Source organism: Schistocerca serialis, chromosome 5 (assembly GCF_023864345.2).
Source record: "Schistocerca serialis cubense isolate TAMUIC-IGC-003099 chromosome 5, iqSchSeri2.2, whole genome shotgun sequence".
In the NCBI taxonomy this organism is placed as follows: domain Eukaryota; kingdom Metazoa; phylum Arthropoda; class Insecta; order Orthoptera; family Acrididae; genus Schistocerca; species Schistocerca serialis.
Window position 1 is genome coordinate 344685565 of NC_064642.1, and position 20961 is coordinate 344706525.

A 20961-nucleotide genomic window follows, 5' to 3' on the forward strand; every position below is an offset into this window, starting at 1 on the left:
TTTCCTGTTTGGATCATCTGAGAATGCAAGAATGGGTTCTAATACCCGAAACCGGTCACCAGTTAAATAAAAAGAACTGAATTTCGCAACTATAGCTGTTTTCTACGTCAAACTGATTAACGCAGTTTGGCATCCTGTTATTAACCCATCATTCTGGAAATACAATTATATTTCAGTAACGAGCCTAAATTGTTTTCTAAAGATCATTACTATTATTACGCTTTCGTAAGACTATATTTATTACAGAAGATACCAATAATTTCTTTTATCAAATACCAGCGTTAATGCGTGACACTATGTGGTGGAGGTTACGACTTGTGAGACGAATGTATGAACATCATCTTCTTTGCATAATTCACCCCCTGCACATACTCCGTACTTCGTACCATGCATCTATGAACATAAATTTGAGGTAGATACATCACATATGGGTAAATATCTCCTGAAAATGCTTTCTCAGAATTACTTTTGAATGCATTATGGGAACCGCAGTGATCAATGTCTTGTAAATAATTACTATTAAAAACAGTCTTGATCACGATTTATTTTACAAGGTGACCGGTTTCGACTACTACTGTGGTCATCTTCAGACCATTGAGTAGGAACCCCTTTCTGTTGGAGAATCTCCAACAGAAAGGGGTTCCTACTCAATGGTCTGAAGATGACCACAGTAGTGGTCGAAACCGGTCACCTTGTAAAATAAATCGTGATCAAGACTGTTTTTAATAGTAATTATTTCTCAGAATTGTATGTAGTTCCCGCGATAGAACATATATTGATTCAATAGTCACTTCACTACAATAAATGAACCAATTTTCAGTACAACAGGACAGTAATTATGTAGTAGCTAAAAATGTTGTCAGTGCAGGGAAAGTGGAGGAGGGGTTGGAAGGAGAGGAGGGAAGGAGGGGGAAAGGTAGGGTGCTTGGTTATCATCTAATTTCTGACAGTACCCAGTGGTAAACGTCTAGGAAAGAGTGAGAAACTATGGATTAAACTAGAAATATTCGTCTTATGAATCGCAAGGAAAATTTTAGATCCAAAAAGTATCACAGAATTGTGGAAATTAAGAAGTAATGTTTAAATACATAAATTACACAAAAAACAAAAACAATCAGGAAAAGGAGACTGATGTTTTTGAACTTCCAACATCTGATTACTTTACAAATAAGTTAATGTGTTAAATATTTTACCTTAAATACGTAAGCGAGAAACACTTTAGAAAAGGTTTTAAATTTCATTTAAAGTTTGTTGGAAGTAAATAAGCGCTCTCATTATCAAACAATGGATGAGTACGGCCAACGTAATTTGCGGTCCGTCTTAAACAAACGCTAGTTTTTCATGCAGCTCAACGTTTATGACGTCATACACTGTCAACTTTGCGTCGTATACAGGGATACTGTCTGCAAAATGTGCTGCCCATAGGGATAGTAGTTAAGAAGTAATAAATTAAATCGAGGTGGCTGATGCGGCCGACTTACTGCATTAAAATAGAATCTAGGTGCAGAAATAGGTGAACGTAGTAAGGGATATTCTTTTTCCTTTCATCATTTTGTGAGGGGTGCCTGCGAGAAAAATCTTCGTAAATGTTTGAAACTGTGTGTGAAGGTTGTTGCAAGCTACTAAATGCTGTCTTTCTCAAATACTCGATAAATAAAGTCTGAGTAATTTGCACGCCTGAGTTTTACTCCCTCAAGGCATTCACACAGTTTCTAATGGTAATAACTATCTTACAAAGCTAAACATTTAACGTAAGATTATACCTCTTAATAAGTACATCCTGACAGCATTTTACATTTTTAAATTCAGTCAATAGTTATATGAAATACTGAAAATCAAATTTTTATTGCCCCTGGAAACCGTTCGAGAGCCAAGCCGCAAATGGAAATGTTCCCCGGTTTAGCATCATAGGTGAATGACGAGGTCTTCAAGTATCTCTTGTAACAGCAACGTACAACTAGCTGGATCCGAACAGTTGAAAAACCTATAGCAATATACAAAGTTCAAGCAGGTTAAGTAGCAGAAATAGTTAGTTTTGGAAGGAAAATGCTATATTTAGAGGGATCTCAAGCCAAAAGCAGTAGGAGCACTGTTGTGAAATGAGCTGAAAAAAAGAAGAAAGAGGCATGGAGAGCTGATGAAAGAATAGTGAACAAACAAAGAAGAGCAGAAGAGAAATTCTCACGTTGTGACGTTCTTCCTTTCATGAGGTGAATATCGATCAGTCAGAGTCTCTGGCTGTGTTCACATTCTCCCGATTCAGGACGCGCAAAAGAATTTAATTCCATTCTACGTGAGATTACCGCAAGAGATTCCTAAAATAAATCCCAGGCGTATGTTCAGTGATTAATTAAAATGGTGACCCTGACTAATTACAAATATCTGACTATCTTAAATTAAAGTTCCTCCTTACACGCGATCCAAAATTTTCAATTCTCTAAGAGTTTCTAGAGTTTCCCAAGAACAAATATTTATCATTTTTCATACTTATTTCTCTGCACTGAATTAAATTTCAAACTTCAGCTCAATAATCACTGCAACATACTATCAGTTCTATTCAACAAAACTACCAATTACAAAAACAACAAACGCTGTAGCTAATATTTGTATATTCAGCAAACACCAGATAAGTGAAATGCGCCGTATTTCCCTATTTTGAAGTACTTCAAAGTAAATATCCCTGCGGCCATCACATCTAACATATCTGGGAACGCTGAAAGAATTTGCATTTCACGGAATATCAGTGTGGGCTCTGAAAACCAAAAGAACATCAAATGGCGCAGTGGGCGTCGTGAGTCGAACTTTACTATAAATAAAGACGAGGACAAACACGGCTCACAGACAGGTTCGACTCCAGCCAGCAAGTACAGTTAACAACAACACCCGCAGCAAAGAAGAAAATCCCTGGGCCTCACGTCGAAATATTGAGCGTAACATGGAACCAGGTACTCGGCTGAAAACACGGAAGCTCGCTACGAATCAATCGCGCTCAGAAAAGCTGAGAGACCACAACAAATTAATCGATTGCGCATAAATCAGAGTGTTTCAAAATACACATTACTTAGTGATAAAGCGAAAGATGCATATGACGCTTACTAATATCAAAAGAATTTCATTAGTGCGGCAATATTCAGCAGCGAAAGTTGAATGACTTCTTTGTGTAAACGGGTGTGATGCACTCGCGCAACGTCGTGTCCATTACCATTGGCTCGATCGTACGTTAAAATAAAATCTGTCTACTCACGAAATGAAGATCCTGCTAAGATTTAACCAAACACTTGTCAAATAATTCAGAACTACAACAACTGCTACTACTATAGCTAGGACATAATACTATTGTACACATGAAGCTTTCTCAACGGATAAACACTGAACATTTACAAATGGATAGAATGGGCACATCAGTAGGTTTTATCGAAAATGTGAATACACAACATCCAATAAAACTAATTGTTTCTTTAATTCATTGGCGTTCGGACGTAAGAAATGCGTAAAACAATCTGGGAACTTCATGCCACGTCAATTCAAGGTAATATTTCGAGCTTTCAATGGTTACCTGCATCGTCTTCATCAGGAATAACTGTCTGTCAAAACTTCTTGGTTTGATTGGTCCGTAATTACGTCATGCTGTCGCAGAGGATGTCAACGTCTGTGCTGGTGGCGCCACCGCTACGGCCGTAGCGTAAAAATTGTGACGCATATCTCTGGCCCTTCTCCGCATTGAGATTTCGCCAGCATGCAACGCTACGATTATATCCACTGTCACGGTTGAAGATTTTCTCACACATTCTTATTTCCACAGCCTCTTTAAGTACAGAATCCCGGTATGTAGGAGCCTGTGACAAAATTTTTGCTTCGTCAAACAGTATTTTATGTTTCTTTGTGAGGCCGCGTTCAACAACTGAAAATTCATGCAGTTCTCGATTTTTAATATACGGTTAAAGTTCTGCACAGCAGTCGGAAACGTTGCGGATGGACTGACCGATTTAATTTCTTCCGCACTCACATGAGATGTCGTACATCCAAGGGATCCTAAGGCTAAGACTGTCCTCAACAGGACTTAGCATCTTTATCTTCTTAGGAGATCAGAAAATATATTTGACACCTCTTCATCGCAGGACTCTGCTAATTTTGCTCTGCGTAGCGCCGCAGAAGGTAAAGAAATCAGTTGGTGGCTCATCACATGAATGTCAAACATTTTCACGTTTTCTTGTCTAGGAGAAGGCTGACTGCATATCACGTGATCAATAGCCGTTCTTTGGGAACAAGTACTTCAGATGACTAACTTCGTAATCCAAGTGGTCCTCTCTAGAAACAGGTTTTGCTCTGTGAATCAAACTGCTGGGCGGTATGATATAAATCAGTATGCGTCAACTTGCAGTAGACTGAGTGGCCGAGACGTATATCCGTACCAAAACGTCCAAAAATGGCAGTCTTCCTCCTTTCTTTTTCTCTACAGTGAACAGGCTATTAGGATGCACCCTGTTCATATGTTCAAGGAAGTGCTCAAGAGCGTCTACGCCGTGTGGACAAATCCTAAACGTGTCGTCAACATAGCGATAAAATGAAGATGGGCGAAGGAGAGCGAAATATAATGCAAGTTCCTCAAAATGAACTAAAAAAAGAGTTGCCCATTGCTGGAGAGAATGGAGAACCAATAGCCATTCCGTCTCTCATCTCGTAAGATTTACCGCCGTACAAGAAATAGGTGATCGTTGTAACATGTCGGAACAACTTTGGTGTTTCAGGAGGAGAATGCGCTGCCAACAGTGGCCTCCACATGAACTTTTGTAAATCGTGGGACCACGTCTAGGCTGACTAAAATATCCTTTCAGCCTACTCTAATCTTGAAATAATTGGTTGTAGCTTCGTCATAAGTTGCACTCTGAAGTGCAGCTTATGATGATGACTAGTGCCAACGGCCTTGCCACAGTGGTAACACCGGTTCCTACCAGATCACCGAAGTTAAGCGCTGTCGGGCAGGTCTAACACTTCGATGGCTGACCATCCGGTATGCCGAGCGCTGTTGGCAAGCGGGGAGCACACAGCTCTTGCAAGGCAAACATACGGCCGGGAGACCATATGCCCCTTCATATCCGCATCAAGTGACGCCTTTCGTTTGAGGATGACACGGCGGCCGGTCGGTACCATTGGGCCTTCATGGCCTGTCAGGCGAAGTTTAGTTTAGTATTGATGGTGACTAGTATTGGATACCTGCGTCCATTTTCGAACCATACGTGCCGTAAGTGTGACAAATACAGTAGATGGCCAGTGTACAGAAAATTATAACTTGCTGTTGTCAAGTAGCCGTTTATTTCAATTACAAGACAAGTTGAAGACCTATTTTTCACCTACAGCACGCTGCAGGTTCGTACAACTCTGATCTGTTTAATTTTCTTAATGAACATCTGAGAGTTTGTGATGTGATGTTCACAGTGACCAACTATCGGAGTCATCAAGTTAACTAAATATTTGGCCAACCTGTAGGTAGGAGAACCAATAGCGCTAACAACTGGCCTCAGTGGAAGACGTCCTTGTGGACTTTTGGTAATCCGTACAGCCTAGGAGGTCTAGGAGCTCGTGCTTTAAGATTTTTGATGACATCCTCTGGGAGACCAGAATTCTTCAGGAGCTTCACAATTTTTGTGCTCCATGACGGAGTTAGGTCCTGTTTTAGGCGTTAGTACGTGCTATCTTCCAACAACGGCGGAAGCGGTGGCACCACCAGCCCAGACGCTGACACTATCTGCAACAGCGTGATGTAATTACCGACCAATCAGAAGCCGTCATTGGGCTATACAAGACCACGACAGCAGGGTTTTTGACAGTCGGTTGCTCCTGACGATGATTATGGAAGTAATCGTCGAAAGCTTAAGGTTCTACCTTGAACTGACACGACAAGAAGTCCAAGAATGTCTTATACAAGAATGAAGTTGCGAAATGCTTCTTTATCATAAGCAAAATAGCCAGCCACTATGGGTTTTATCTAAATATACATGTAGTGTATATCTGGATCGCATAATACAGGGTGTTCGGAAATTCCTGTTACAAACTTCTAGGACTTGTAGAGCGGAGTGAGTACATAATATTTTGAACAGGAACCCATGTCCGGAAACATACCTTTTCAGTTAAGATGTGTCACGCGTCCACGTCTGCTGAGGGAAAGAGGTAATTATCAGAGGTTGCTTGTGCTATAAGATAAACAGGATGACATGAACTCCTATGAACTACGTCTCGTGAGGTCTTAAGCAAAGTTTAATTTACGAGACTCCTGTAGGGATAGAGAAAGAGCTGCTAGCACGAGTCGTGTCGCTGCACTGCAAATTGAAGAGAGATCAGGTGGAATGGAAAGTGTCAACCAGAACATGCTTGGTAGGCACTATGTAACAACGTTGGTGGTCGCCACATCAACCAGCTGTTGTAAGGCATCAGTACTGTACGTACAGTATGCTGGATTCTTTATGGTTTTGGATTAATGTGTTTAAGTTTTAACATGAACAAATCTGCTTAAATGATAACTGGATGTTCCGTTATGTTTCCTTTCTAATTGTTGCCTGGTAAATATACTTTGTCACACGTAATTCAATCCCTCACGTAGAACTGGATGAGTTAAACATCTGATGTGAAACCGTCGTAGAACGGAAATGGTTCTTTTGTGGACATAAGTTAATATTCAAAATATTATGTACCCACTCCTCCTAGACGTCGGAAAGGGTTTTTCCGATCCCCTGTATAACTTACAATACAGACCAATTTAACTTGTTGTAATTCAAATACAATAATTACTACAGAAATTGTGATGGATCCCATTATTATTTCCTTACATGTTCGTCATATTGTGATTAGCAGAAAATTCATCTGTATGTTCCTATGGCTCCCTATGAAGGTGTGTTTAGCGGGTAATATTGTTTGATAGCTCGTTTTCCAAAGACACCTCTTCCTGCAGTACTTCTCTGATCTTATGCTGTCTTCATGGGCAGCCGTAAAAATATGCGTTAGATTTTATTTGGAGTCGACGTCGCAGTAGTTAGATGGGACCACTGTATTTGCGGAATGTGCTGCGGTTGAATTGAAGACATGATACTGTCAGTTATAAATTCCTGTTTGAATCACACTCCTGGAAATGGAAAAAAGAACACATTGACACCGGTGTGTCAGACCCACCATACTTGCTCCGGACACTGCGAGAGGGCTGTACAAGCAATGATCACACGCACGGCACAGTGGACACACCAGGAACCGCGGTGTTGGCCGTCGAATGGCGCTAGCTGCGCAGCATTTGTGCACCGCCGCCGTCAGTGTCAGCCAGTTTGCCGTCGCATACGGAGCTCCATCGCAGTCTTTAACACTGGTAGCATGCCGCGACAGCGTGGACGTGAACCGTATGTGCAGTTGACGGACTTTGAGCGAGGGCGTATAGTGGGCATACGGGAGGCCGGGTGGACGTACCGCCGAATTGCCCAACACGTGGGGCGTGAGGTCTCCACAGTACATCGATGTTGTCGCCAGTGATCGGCGGAAGGTGCACGTGCCCGTCGACCTGGGACCGGACCGCAGCGACGCACGGATGCACGCCAAGACCGTAGGATCCTACGCAGTGCCGTAGGGGACCGCACCGCCACTTCCCAGCAAATTAGTTACACTGTTGCTCCTGGGGTATCGGCGAGGACCATTCGCAACCGTCTCCATGAAGCTGGGCTACGGTCCCGCACACCGTTAGGCCGTCTTCCGCTCACGCCCCAACATCGTGCAGCCCGCCTCCAGTGGTGTCGCGACAGGCGTGAATGGAGGGACGAATGGAGACGTGTCGTCTTCAGCGATGAGAGTCTCTTCTGCCTTGGTGCCAATGATGGTCGTATGCGTGTTTGGCGCCGTGCAGGTGAGCGCCACAATCAGGACTGCATACGACCGAGGCACACAGGGCCAACACCCGGCATCATGGTGTGGGGAGCGATCTCCTACACTGGCCGTACACCACTGGTGATCGTCGAGGGGACACTGAATAGTGCACGGTACATCCAAACCGTCATCGAACCCATCGTTCTACCATTCCTAGACCGGCAAGGGAACTTGCTGTTCCAACAGGACAATGCACGTCCGCATGTATCCCGTGCCACCCAACGTGCTCTAGAAGGTGTAAGTCAACTACCCTGGCCAGCAAGATCTCCGGATCTGTCCCCCATTGAGCATGTTTGGGACTGGATGAAGCGTCGTCTCACGCGGTCTGCACGTCCAGCACGACCGCTGGTCCAACTGAGGCGCCAGGTGGAAATGGCATGGCAAGCCGTTCCACAGGACTACATCCAGCATCTCTACGATCGTCTGCATGGGAGAATAGCAGCCTGCATTGCTGCGAAAGGAGGATATACACTGTACTAGTGCCGACATTGTGCATACTCTGTTGCCTGTGTCTATGTGCCTGTGGTTCTGTCAGTGTGATCATGTGATGTATCTGACCCCAGGAATGTGTCAATAAAGTTTCCCCTTCCTGGGACAATGAATTCACGGTGTTCTTATTTCAATTTCTAGGAGTGTACTTTTTTCCAAATCAAGGGTGTTTTGCCTGCGAAATCACTTCAGTTATAAAATCAGTTAACGTTTTTGATAAATTTCATGTATTTGCGTTCTCGTAGCCTTAGATTAAGGAAAAGAACACACTTTTTATTTGTTTTTTCTTGTTTCGGTGTCAGAGGTCTTCCTCCAAAATTCACAATAATGTTTGTGACAGACCCTGTGTGCATTGCAGCAGCGTAATGGCACACATCGTTAGTACAGAGTGAGAATGTTTCTATGTATATAAGTTAAGTGAAATGGCTCAGTCAGCGATGCTCTTCATCCACGTCAAAACGAAACGTACTAGACTGCCTACTCAGCACTTTCTCACACTATGGAAATTTAATTTTACGAAACGAACTTCAGAATAATTTCTCGTTTCTTATACAAGAGAAATAGTAAGCCATTACGGAGAACACGTAATGAGAGTCTTACAGCATGGGTGATGTTCATAATGCTATGCGTATCCAGATAGAGAATTGCACGTTGAGCGAATCCCTGAACTTGAGTAACAAGCAATATAGTTTACATCGTTACTTTTCATAGAAATTATCGATAAAAATGTCATTTTACGTGCAGAAGCTTTCGTATTGACTTAATCCTAAGGATATGCCCATATTTGCCGTATTATTTGCAAGTAATGGCACTGACCACATTATTTTCAACTGTAAAGTTTATTTCTGTTCAATGATCACGTAAATTGTGTCTCTTGAGTTTCTCCCGGCGTATTTGATAATCAAAATATCCACGGGTATGCTGCCGGTCTATAGTGTCCAACGGGCACAATATTTCGGCGATCAAACATGTCGCCATCATCAGGTGAACTGACGGACTGAGCTTCTGTGAACGTGCCGGCACGGAGATCCGTACGCTATGGCTGCTCAGAGGGAACTGAGCTTCTGTGAACGTGCCGGCACGGAGATCCGTACGCTATGGCTGCTCAGAGGGAACTGGGATTTAAGTACCCTCCGCCCGCGGCGCGCTCTCTCCGCCGTCCGCGCCCAGCGCCACGGTCGCGCGGTGGAACAGATTGCGACGGCGTCTGAGATGACGTCGGTGTGATGGCTCTGTCCGCCGTGGTCGTCACAACTATACGTCTGCTCGATTTACTCTTGATTAACCCGATCGCTGGTTCCCAAGCCTTGCTAAGATTATAGCCACAGTCACGGTTTATGAGGTCGTCATTGGTGCGAATTTCGATGGCCTCTCTAACAACGCTGTCCCAGTATCTCGACGTCTGTACCAGAATCCTCGTGCGGTCATACTCCATGGCGTGATTTTCCGGCAAACAATGTTCAGCGACCGCCGACTAGCTCGGATACATCAGTCGAGTGTGCCTCTGGTGTTCACGGCATCGATCCTCGACGGTACGCATCGTCTGACCAATATACGACTTGCCACATTGACACGGAATCTGGTACACGCCGGCCTTCCTCAAACCGAGGTCATCTTTGGCGCTCCCCACCAGTGCACGAGTTTTATTTGGAGGACAAAACACAGTTCCCACCCGGTGTTTCTTCAGAATGCGGGCGATTTTCCCCGAGAGTGCGCCTGTGTATGGAATAAATGCAGTGCCTACCTCCTCCCTCGTGACTTCATCCATCTCAACAGGTTGTGCTGCAGTGGTTGGGCGGAGAGCACGTTGAATCTGCCACTCTGAGTACCCATTTTTTCGAAATACAGTTCTCAGATGTTCCAATTCCTGGGGTAGACTCTCTGCGTCAGAGATAGTGCGCGCCCTCTGTACTAGAGTTTTAAGTACCCCATTCCTCTGTGAAGGGTGGTGGCAGCTGTCTGCATGCAAATACAGATCAGTGTGCGTAGCCTTCCGATACACCCCATGACCTAGGGTGCCGTCAGCCCTTCTCTTGACCAAGACGTCAAGGAAAGGTAATTTACCCTCCGTTTCAGTCTCCATAGTGAATTTGATGTTGGGGTGTATGGAGTTTAGATGTGTAAGGAAGTCAAGGAGTTTATCCATACCATGTGGCCAGATGACGAACGTGTCGACCACGTAACGGAAAAAGCAAGTAGGTTTCCATACGGATGACGACAGGGCTTCCTCCTCGAAGTTCTCCATGTACAAATTCGCTACCACCGGTGAGAGTGGGCTACCCATGGCGACTCCCTCCGTTTGTTCGTAGTATTCTCCATTAAAAAGAAAATACGTGGAAGTCAAGTAAAAAGTTCAGTGGTCTTCTCGTCAAACTTCTGACTATTCAATTCTAGTGACTCTCGCAGGGGTACCCTCGTAAACAAGGAAACGACGTCAAAACTCACCATGATATCTGACTCATCCAACCTGAAGCTATCAAGGCGTTTAACAAAATCCACGGAATTACGGATGTGATGAGGGCATTTACCCACATAAGGACTTAATATTCCCGTCAGGTATTTGGCCAACAAATATGTAGGTGCCCTGATGTTGCTGACAATGGGACGTAATGGTACCCCCTCTTTGTGAACCTTCGGGAGTCCATATAGACTAGGCGGTACCGGACCTTGGGGTAACAATTCCTTAGCGTCACCCTCCGGTAAATCTGCGTCCTTGAGAAGCGGCCTCGTCTTGTTCTCCACCTTCTTTGTAGGGTCAACGCTGATCTTCCGGTAGGAAGCAGGCTATGCATCTTATCAGTGTAGTCCTTATGGGAGACAACAACTATAGCATTGCCTTTGTCAGCCGGTAAGACCACAATTTCAGAGCGCTCCCTCAGATCACGAATGGCCGCCCTCTCTTTACTGCTGATATTTGACTTCATCGGCTTGGATTTCGTCAACGCACGACAAGTTTCACGACGTATTTCCTCGGCTGATTCTGGCGGAAGTCGAGCTGCAACCTGTTCAACAGCACTAACAATTTCTGCGACCGGAGTGAACTTGGGGATGGGAGCGAAGTTGAGACCTTTCTGCAAAACTGAGACCGCATCATCACTCAACACCATGCCACTCAAATTGATGACAGTCTTGCACGGAACCTGCAGGGATGGTTTGTCAAGGAGACGTGAGAACTTAGCTGTTTGACGTCCTGTAGCCTTCTTATGGGCGGAATCAGCTGACACCCAGGTGACACCATCAATCCAATCCCAGGAACAAGAAGTGAACTTACTAGCCAGTTGCAAATGTAGTTTGAGTAATTCCTGTGAGATAAACTCAAGGCTCCGGCGGGTGAATTGCACTCTCTCACGTACCAATGCGAGGCTGGCTCGTTTCTTGATTCTCTTAGCTGCTGCAGAATCGATGTGACGCATAACCTTAGCAAAATTTGGAACAACATTCTCGGAACGACATCTCTTTAGAAAGGCAAGAGTACTTAGCAAACGACATCTACGGTGGCGCAACTTTTCAAATTTCTTCATGCTGCGATACATCTCCTCCCCGTAAAGGTGTATGATGTGATTCTTGAGTTTCTCCCGGCGTATTTGATAATCAAAATATCCACGGGTATGCTGCCGGTCTATAGTGTCCAACGGGCACAATATTTCGGCGATCAAACATGTCGCCATCATCAGGTGAACTGACGGACTGAGCTCCTGTGAACGTGCCAGCACGGAGATCCGTACGCTATGGCTGCTCAGAGGGAACTGGGTTCGGTCGCGGCGGCGGCCGATTTAAATACCCTCCGCCCGCGGCGCGCTCCCTCCGCCGTCCGCGCCCAGCGCCACGGTCGCGCGGTGGAACAGATTGCGACGGCGTCTGAGATGACGTCGGTGTGATGGCTCTGTCCGCCGTGGTCGTCACAACTATACGTCTGCTCGATTTACTCTTGATTAACCCGATCGCTGGTTCCCAAGCCTTGCTAAGATTATAGCCACAGTCACGGTTTATGAGGTCGTCATTGGTGCGAATTTCGATGGCCTCTCTAACAACGCTGTCCCAGTATCTCGACGTCTGTACCAGAATCCTCGTGCGGTCATACTCCATGGCGTGATTTTCCGACAAACAATGTTCAGCGACCGCCGATTTGCTCGGATACATCAGTCGAGTGTGCCTCTGGTGTTCACGGCATCGTTCCTCGACGGTACGCATCGTCTGACCAATATACGACTTGCCACATTGACACGGAATCTGGTTATAAGGTGTAGTGGACTGGCCCGACAGCCAATCCACTATGACTGGTAGCCGAAAGGCACGTGTTTAAGCTCACGCAAACTGGCGTGAGGTCTGGAACAGGATAATGTAATTAATATAGCCAATAAGGTACGTTGCTGCTGGAATACTTAACTTTAATCCATAATTGGTGTACATCGCTTTTGTTGATACATCAATAATAATCTCAATATAAACTAGTAATGGCGCCTTGCTAGGTCGTAGCAAATGACGTAGCTGAAGGCTATGCTAACTATCGTCTCGGCAAATGAGAGTGTATTTGTCAGTGTAGCATCGCTAACAAAGTCTGCTGTACAACTGGGGCGAGTGCTAGGACGTCTCTCTAGACCTGCCGTGTGGCGGCGCTCGGTCTCCAATCACTGACAGTGGCGACACGCGGGTCCGACGTATACTACCGGACCGCGGCCGATTTAAAGGCTACCACCTAGCAAGTGTGGTGTCTGGCGGTGACACCACATAAGGAATACTATAATTTTGACCAGAGTAACTGAATCATTAGGAAAAATTTCTATGTTATTGTTCCGGCGTAAGATGAAGCGCCGGCACGTCGGCCTGGAAATTTACAGCAGAGAGGGCTGTGAGACGATGTCTGTCTAGGACCACACCACGACAGGAGCGGCCCCTATACGAAGAGAATATAAGCACCGCTCCGCCTATCCGAGGCCGCACTAGAATACGAGCCGTCATCCAAACACTTTAGCAGTCACTTATGCACTGTTATTATCTACTTGAATGGAAATTGTATATATCGAAGGGCATTGATTATTTGAATGTCGCCATTTGCTTGCGACCCATCTTTGTAAATACGCAAAGTTAAGTATTGTCAATTTTACCTTACTGTAATAAACTCCATTAATAAACTTTGCTGATGTCCAGCTATCCGAGAAAACAGCTTCCTAGACACCCTATATTAGAAGAGTGGGCAGGATACGCAGATATAGTTATAAACTTATTCTTCTCCCGACGAATGAAGAAAATGTTGGGATGTGTAATAATATGGTATCAAGTGAACCAATAAGACGAAATGACAATCTTTTTTAAAATTAAAATCAAAGCGATCAAAATGTTTACTAATCTATTTATTACTTTTGAGATAGTATAAGCAGGTCGGGGTGGCAGAGCGGTTCTAGGCGCTACAGTCTGTAACCGCGCGACCGTTACGGTCGTAGGTTGGAATCCTTCCTCGGGCATGGATGTGTGTGATGTCCTTAGGTTAGTTAGGTTTAAGTAGTTCTAAGTTCTAGGGGACTGATGACCTCAGAAGTTAAGTCCCATGGTTCTCAGAACCCTTTGAACCATTTGAGATAGTATATTACGGTATTTATTTCTACAATGATCTACATTAGATTTTTAATTATTCAGCTACCACGATGGACTGCTTTGTAACAGTGTGCAACTGGAATAACGTTGTTAATCTTTGCTGTAACTACTCGTGGTTCTTTTAAATGCTTCGTGGGAAAGACGATAACTTTCGGTCGCAGAAACGAGAATTTGGTAGTTAACGCCTCCCTTCCAAAACCGATTTTTTCGCGAGCAAATATTGTTATTTGGGAAGCAGCAGTGGCCAAATAAAACTGCAGCGGGACAGATGAGCAGAGGCGTCGCCCGTATCACTGAAACGAGACACGGAAACAAGGGCCGCCTGTGATGTCCCGGTTCAGCTGGCATTTTCCCCCCTGAACTCACCGAAATAAAATACTCTGTTGCGCGGGGAAAGTGTTTTCAAATCCTGCTATTCGAAATCAGAGCGCAGAACGACAGAGCAGACTGTCCGCGTACACAGAGAGCGATTTTGCTCCAGCTCAGTGCCGACGAGTGGCGCTCGACGTGAAAAATTGGAACAGCTGCACGTGCGAAAAAACGAGTACCGCGTGCGTACAGTGCGGAAACATATCGGTTTTAGCAGCAAACACAGCAGCGTAGTACGAGTAAACAAATCTCAAATGCAGTATACTCTGCAATAACCGTTAGCCTTTACCAAAGCAAGAACTTTACCGTTTTTCGATTTGTGTATGAGCAATTTTAACTGCAAAAAATATGGTGTAGAGGAAACATACTTAATCTTAGCACACAATCCGACACGAAAATCTGGCACGCTTTTGATTTTGCACTAACTGAACAAATACACGCTGACACTTGTTAGTCGACATTAACCTGGGTTTTTCCATCCTTAATCTTTATGACAGCTTCAGCTCTGCTGGGGACACTTCCAGTGAGGTATCTGAATGGTTGTGTAGCAATAGTAGCCCATTCCTCCTGAAGAGCCAAAACCAGAGAATACAGCGATGTTGGACGCTGTGGTCTCGATAGTATTTGACGTTTTATGTCACATCAAAAGTGTTCCATTAGGTTCAGATCTGGTCTCTGGGAAGACCAGTCCGTTTCAGGAACGTTATTAATCACAAAACATTGCTTCACAGATGCTGTTTTATGACAGAATGCGCTGTCGTGCTGATACAGGTCTCGTACGTGGTACACAGAAGTGTATAATTTGTTCATATTCTTCCGCATTTAGCGTTTTCTTAAGCGCAATTAAAGGGGACCGCAGCCTAACTACGAAAACATCCCCATATCGTAATACCACCTCTGTACTTCAGTATTAACACTACACATGATGGCAGGTACGTTGCCCATGCATTCGCCACCCCCTATCGCTTCTGTCGGATTGCCAGAGGCTATAACGTGGATCATCACTAAAGATCACTTGTTCCGAGTGTCCGCCCCGATAGCTGAGTGGTCAGCGTGACGGATTGCCGTCCTACGGGCCCTGGTTCGATTCCCGGCTGGGTCGGGGAATTTCTCCGCTCAGGGATTGGGTGTTGTCTTCATCATCATTTCATCCCCATCCGGCGCGCAAGTCGCCTAATGTGGCGTCGAATGTAATAAGACCTGCATCTAGGGGCCTCCCGGCCAATGACGCCAAACGCTCATTTCCATTTTCACTTGTCCCGAGTCACCCGCCTTCCAGTCACGTCGCACTTGACACCACCTCAAGAGTCGCTTAGCACTGACAACAGAGATGTGTCGCTTAGGAGGAACTGGTCGACCTGTGTCTTAACTCGCTACGCACGGCCATTGCGCCATCTCGTCGCTGGTTTGGAACTCACTTGTGATCCTTTCCGGTGGTTTCACGTGATATTTTACTATCACTCTCCGCAATGCGTGACGCTCCCTCCCTGGTATTAGTTTAACTGTGGTTGTTCATTCACGCTTCTGCTTCATAATAGTATCCCTGACAGCCGACTTGGGCAGCTTTAGAAAGGTCAAAAAGTCCCTGATGGACTTGTTACTCAGCTGATATCCAGTGGCACCCATGGCTTCCTTCGTTTGCCTGAAGAACAGCCTGTTCGTGGTGCATGCGGTATGCTCATTACAGTTCTCTACATTTTAACCGAGCGTATTTTATATAATGACAGGAGGGCATAAGCTGGTTCACTGGCAGACCGACCCTCAATTTAAGGTGATAACGAGCTGCATGTGGCACGTGTTTTACGATCTTGTGTTTTGTCTTTCCTTCTACCTAAGCCCTCAGCTCCAAACTTTTAGTATAGTACAGGATGACTGACTCATTTAGTTATTAACTTCGTAATCACCTTATATTCTTTATGGGAATTGACTTTTAGTGGCTGTTCCAATCTGATACCATTGGCTTGACTCTGATACCAGTGGCTTGACTCGTTTGCTGCATTCTACCGTTCAGAGGAATCAAGAGTGCTGTGTTAGAAATAGTACAAGCGACCGTACCTGTCCTTATGTCGTATTTTACGCTATCCACATATTGTGCGCTCTAGCCCCATTCGTCTCATACCGTCAATCTACGGGTACTAATGACCGCGATATTGAGCCCCCTTAAGTCGCAACAACTACAACATCCAGTGACTAGTCCGCGTCGGATGCCGCTGATCTCTCTTGACAGACCTATTCTGCTGTTACAGCTTCTCCGCTGACAGCATAATGTGTCCCGCTTTCTTTTAGGTTTACGGTTCCGCCTCTCGAGACTTTTGATCATGTGAACGTTAGTGAACGTATAACAGAACTTACAATCACAGCGGACGATGATTTTCCTTCGGACGATACCTTCCCATTAAGAACGAAGCACTAAAATCTATTTGCTGGCAGTTCCTCACTGCAAACACTTTTATGTTCGCATAGCCCGTAAGAATGTACTTTGCGCGGAACTGAATCAAAGGGTTTCTGCAAATCAAGGAACACTGCATCATCCACTGTCGTCTGGATGTCGCGAACGAACAGAGCTTGAAGTCGGCCTCCGGTAGCTGAGTGATGCCGGCACGGTAGATCAGAGTGTTCGGTCAGAGGGTTACGTACCCTCTGTAATAAAAAAAAACTGAGTTAATCGATCATCAACGAACTTCATCGGATGTCTTACGACGTCCGCCCCGAGCAGTTACAACGAACAAAAGCGAGCAAAACGACTTAAAAAAAAAAGAGAGAAAGTGGTCAGCGCGACAGAATTTCAGTCCTAAGGGCCCGGGTTCGATTCCCGGCTGGGTCGGATATTTTCTCCTCTCAGGGACTGGGTGTTCTAATCATCATCATTTCATCCCTATCAGCCGGCCAGTGTGGCCGGGCGGTTCTAGGCGCTTCAGTCCGTAACTGCGCTGCTGCTGCGGTCGCAGGTTCGAATCCTGCCACGGGCATGGATGAGTGTGATGTCCTTAGGTTAGTTAGGCTCAAGTAGTTCTAAATCTAGGGGTCTGATGACCTCAGATGTTAAGTTCCATAGTGCTTAGAGCCATTTTAACCATCATCCCCATCGACGCGCAGGTCGCCGTAGTGGCGTCAAATCGAAAGACTTGCACCCGGCGAATGGTCTACCCGACGTGAGGCCCTAGTCACACGAGATTTACATTTTACAAAGCTTGATGGGTTTCACACGACATGTGTTTCTGAAGACAATGGTGATTCCCACAGAGGAGTTTTTCAATCTACTGACGCGTGGGACGGTTAAAATTGGTTCATATGGCTCTCCTGCTGCTGTTTGAGCAAATTATTGTTATTGTTTTGATGTTTATAAAAATGGCTCTGAGCACTATGGGACTTAGCATCTGAGGTCATCAGTCCCCTAGAACTTAGAACTACTTAAACCTAACTAACCTAAGGACATCACACACATCCATGCCCGAGGCAGGATTCGAACCTGTGACCTTAGCGGTCGCGCGGTTCTAGACTGTAGTGTCTAGAATCGCTCGGCCACCCCGACGGTTAAAAGCGCGACTCTATATTGAAAGCGGTAGTTGTTAGAAAGTGCCATTTGTTCAGGTAGCAACAATTTATCGGCTATTTGCTTCAGCACTGCTGTGATAACACAGTTGCAAAGTTAGAGCTATTGACACGAGACGCTCTCATCACGTTTTCTGTCAACTGCTTATTCCTCTCGGAAACACCAGCCGCTTTCTATTAACTCTCGTTCCCCCTATCACTCTCTTTTTGTACACACCGCATCCGTGCGTGGAGCAGTGATGGATAACATGAACAAGTTGAAAACAAAAATATTTGTTATTCCTTCCGTTACCCCACATTAACCTGAGCTCCGAACACAATGTCTCGACCAGTAACGCAGTAAGGCAACTGTCACCCCTATACAAGAAATCGAGCTCAAAGTTTCTTACTAATTTTTCTACGGAGCAATTAATCAAAAATTGTAGTTCATTGTCTTTGTTCCAGCACCAAGTTACAACAGTGACAAACATAGCGAAAAGTAATTGAGACAGTTAAGTCCATTGTTGCAAACTATGCTGAGCGCAGTTGTGTTAGTCGGTAAGTTCATTTACACGTGATGTATTTGTATCACTAAGTTCTTGTAGATGATGTCAGCTCAGAAATCTGTCCCCTCTAAATTATCCGTATATCAGTGCGCATAGGGGGTATAGTTTGCAGGATGACCGTACAGACATACCGTCGTTTGACTGTTGTCCAGATCCTGCATGGAAGACATGCTAATTAGCAACCCCAGCCTAGAGAAGCATCTGAAAGAGTTGAAAGTAAAGAAGTCACAAGGTCCGGACAGAATCCCAATTAGGTTTTGCAAGAGAGTACTTACACCCAAACCTCCAGATGTCAGACACTCAGATCGGTACCAAACTTTGTATGTCGATAGAGTACAACCAAAACTCCGATTTAGTCCGTACTACGTGCTGTCGTCCAACAGAACGGGCCTAAACGTTAATTAAAAGTAACACCAGAACTTCGCAGCACAGGAAAAGCATAACTGTGAGTAACTAAGACCTATAGCTTCCACGGGAATGCTAATAGAGCGTTAGATCGTGGTTCCCTATGGTCATGGGTTCATATCCCGATTACGACATTTCTTTTACTGTATTATGCGTAAAGTGTTATATGGGACTATTAATATTTCCGCACGTATGGTGAAATTGTTTCTTTTTTCTACTGTTCCGATTGCTTATGCCAACTGTGTGAAACTACAAAAGCAGTAGTTGCTTCATCACGAGTGGTATCTGTTCTGTACCACATGTCCGAGAGAACACCACACCTATCAATACAAACGTACTCTGTAATCAAAGCCTAAGAAGACTGCCAAAACAACATTGCTACAGTCTCCGAAATGTCCTTTTACATGTCTGGAAAATGTTCTCCCGTATAATAGTGACACGCGTAAACAGTTAAAACAAACTGTCGTCATGGGGCTTGAACGTGGGACCTTAACCACGACGACCTCACGTCTATCAACTCACCCACGCGAGATCTGGATAGCTTTCACAGATCCATAGTCGTGGTGTCACTTTTAGTTATTGTTTACGAATGTTCTACTGGACGACAGCACATAGCACGAACTAAATCGGTGTTTTGGTCGATACTCTGTCTACAGACAACGTTTGGTATCGATCTGAGTGTCTGACATATGGAGGTTTTGGTGTTAACTTGAAATTAATCGCAAATATCTCCCCCGGCGAGAAATCCCGATGAAACCTGGAAAAAAGAACAGATGACTCCCGTATAAAATAACCGACCGCAAAATTATCATAGAGTTCCTTTATATCGGTATTCTGCAAAAATATTGAGTGTTTCCTAAGTTCGAGTATAACAAATTTCCTTGAGATACAAATCCTTCAATCCGCGAATCAGCAGCGACCTAAAACGCATCACTCGTGCGAAACTGGGCTTACTCTTTTCTCACATGATACTCTGCGAACCATAGATGAAGGGCAACAGGTGGATTCCATATTCCTAGACCTCCGGAAAGCGTTTGACGCGGTGCAGAGTGTTAACGAAGGCCCGAGCATACGGAATAACTTCCCAGGTATGTGAGTGGCTCAAACACTTCCTAAAAGAACCCAGTACGGTGTCCTCGGCGACGAGTGTTCATCAGAGACAATCATATCGTCGGCAGTGCCCTGGGATAGTGTGACACAACCTCTTTTTGCTCTCTATATCCGTAACCATCTGACGGATAGGGTGAGCAAAAGCTTTGACTGTTTTCTGATGACGCTGTTGTGTACGGTAAGGTGTCGTCATTGAGCGAATGTAGGAGGATACAGGATGATTTCGACAAGATTTATATTTGTTGTGGTGACTGGAAGCTTGCTGAAAATGTAGAATTTATTGCAGATGACTAGAAAAAACAATCGTTTAATGTTAGAATACAGTATTAGTGACGTGCTATTTGCCACAATCACGTCGATTAAGTAAGTAGGCTTAACGTTGTAAAGCGATATGAAGTGGAACGAGGACGCAAATAACTGTAGTTAGGAGGGCGATTGCACGATTTCGGTTAATTGAGAGAATTTCACGTAAGTGTGGTTCGAAGACTGCGTACGGAACACTAGCAGGACCCATTCGTCAATAGAGCTTGAGTGTTTGCGGTCCCCACCAGGTCGGATCAAAGGAAGACATCTTAGCATTTCAGATCCATGTTGCTAGATTTCTCATCGGTAAGTTCGATCACTAAGCCAGTGTTACGGAGATGCTTCACCAACTGAAATTGTACTTTTCACGAAATGCTATTGAAACAAATTAGAGAACCGGCATCTGCGACTGAATACGGGACTATTCCCAATGGCCGATGTACATTTAGAGTAAGAATGGTGAAAAAAAGATAAAAGAAATTAGGACTCTTACGGAAGCACATTTTGTTGTTGTTGTCTTCAGTCCTGAGACTAGCCGGCCGGAGTGGCGGTGTGGTTCTAGGCGCTACAGTCTGGAGCCGCGTGACCGCTACGGTCGCAGGTTCGAATCCTGCCTCGGGAATGGATGTGTGTGATGTCCTTAGGTTAGTTAGGTTAAAGTAGTTCTAAGTTCTAGGGGACTGATGACCACAGCAGT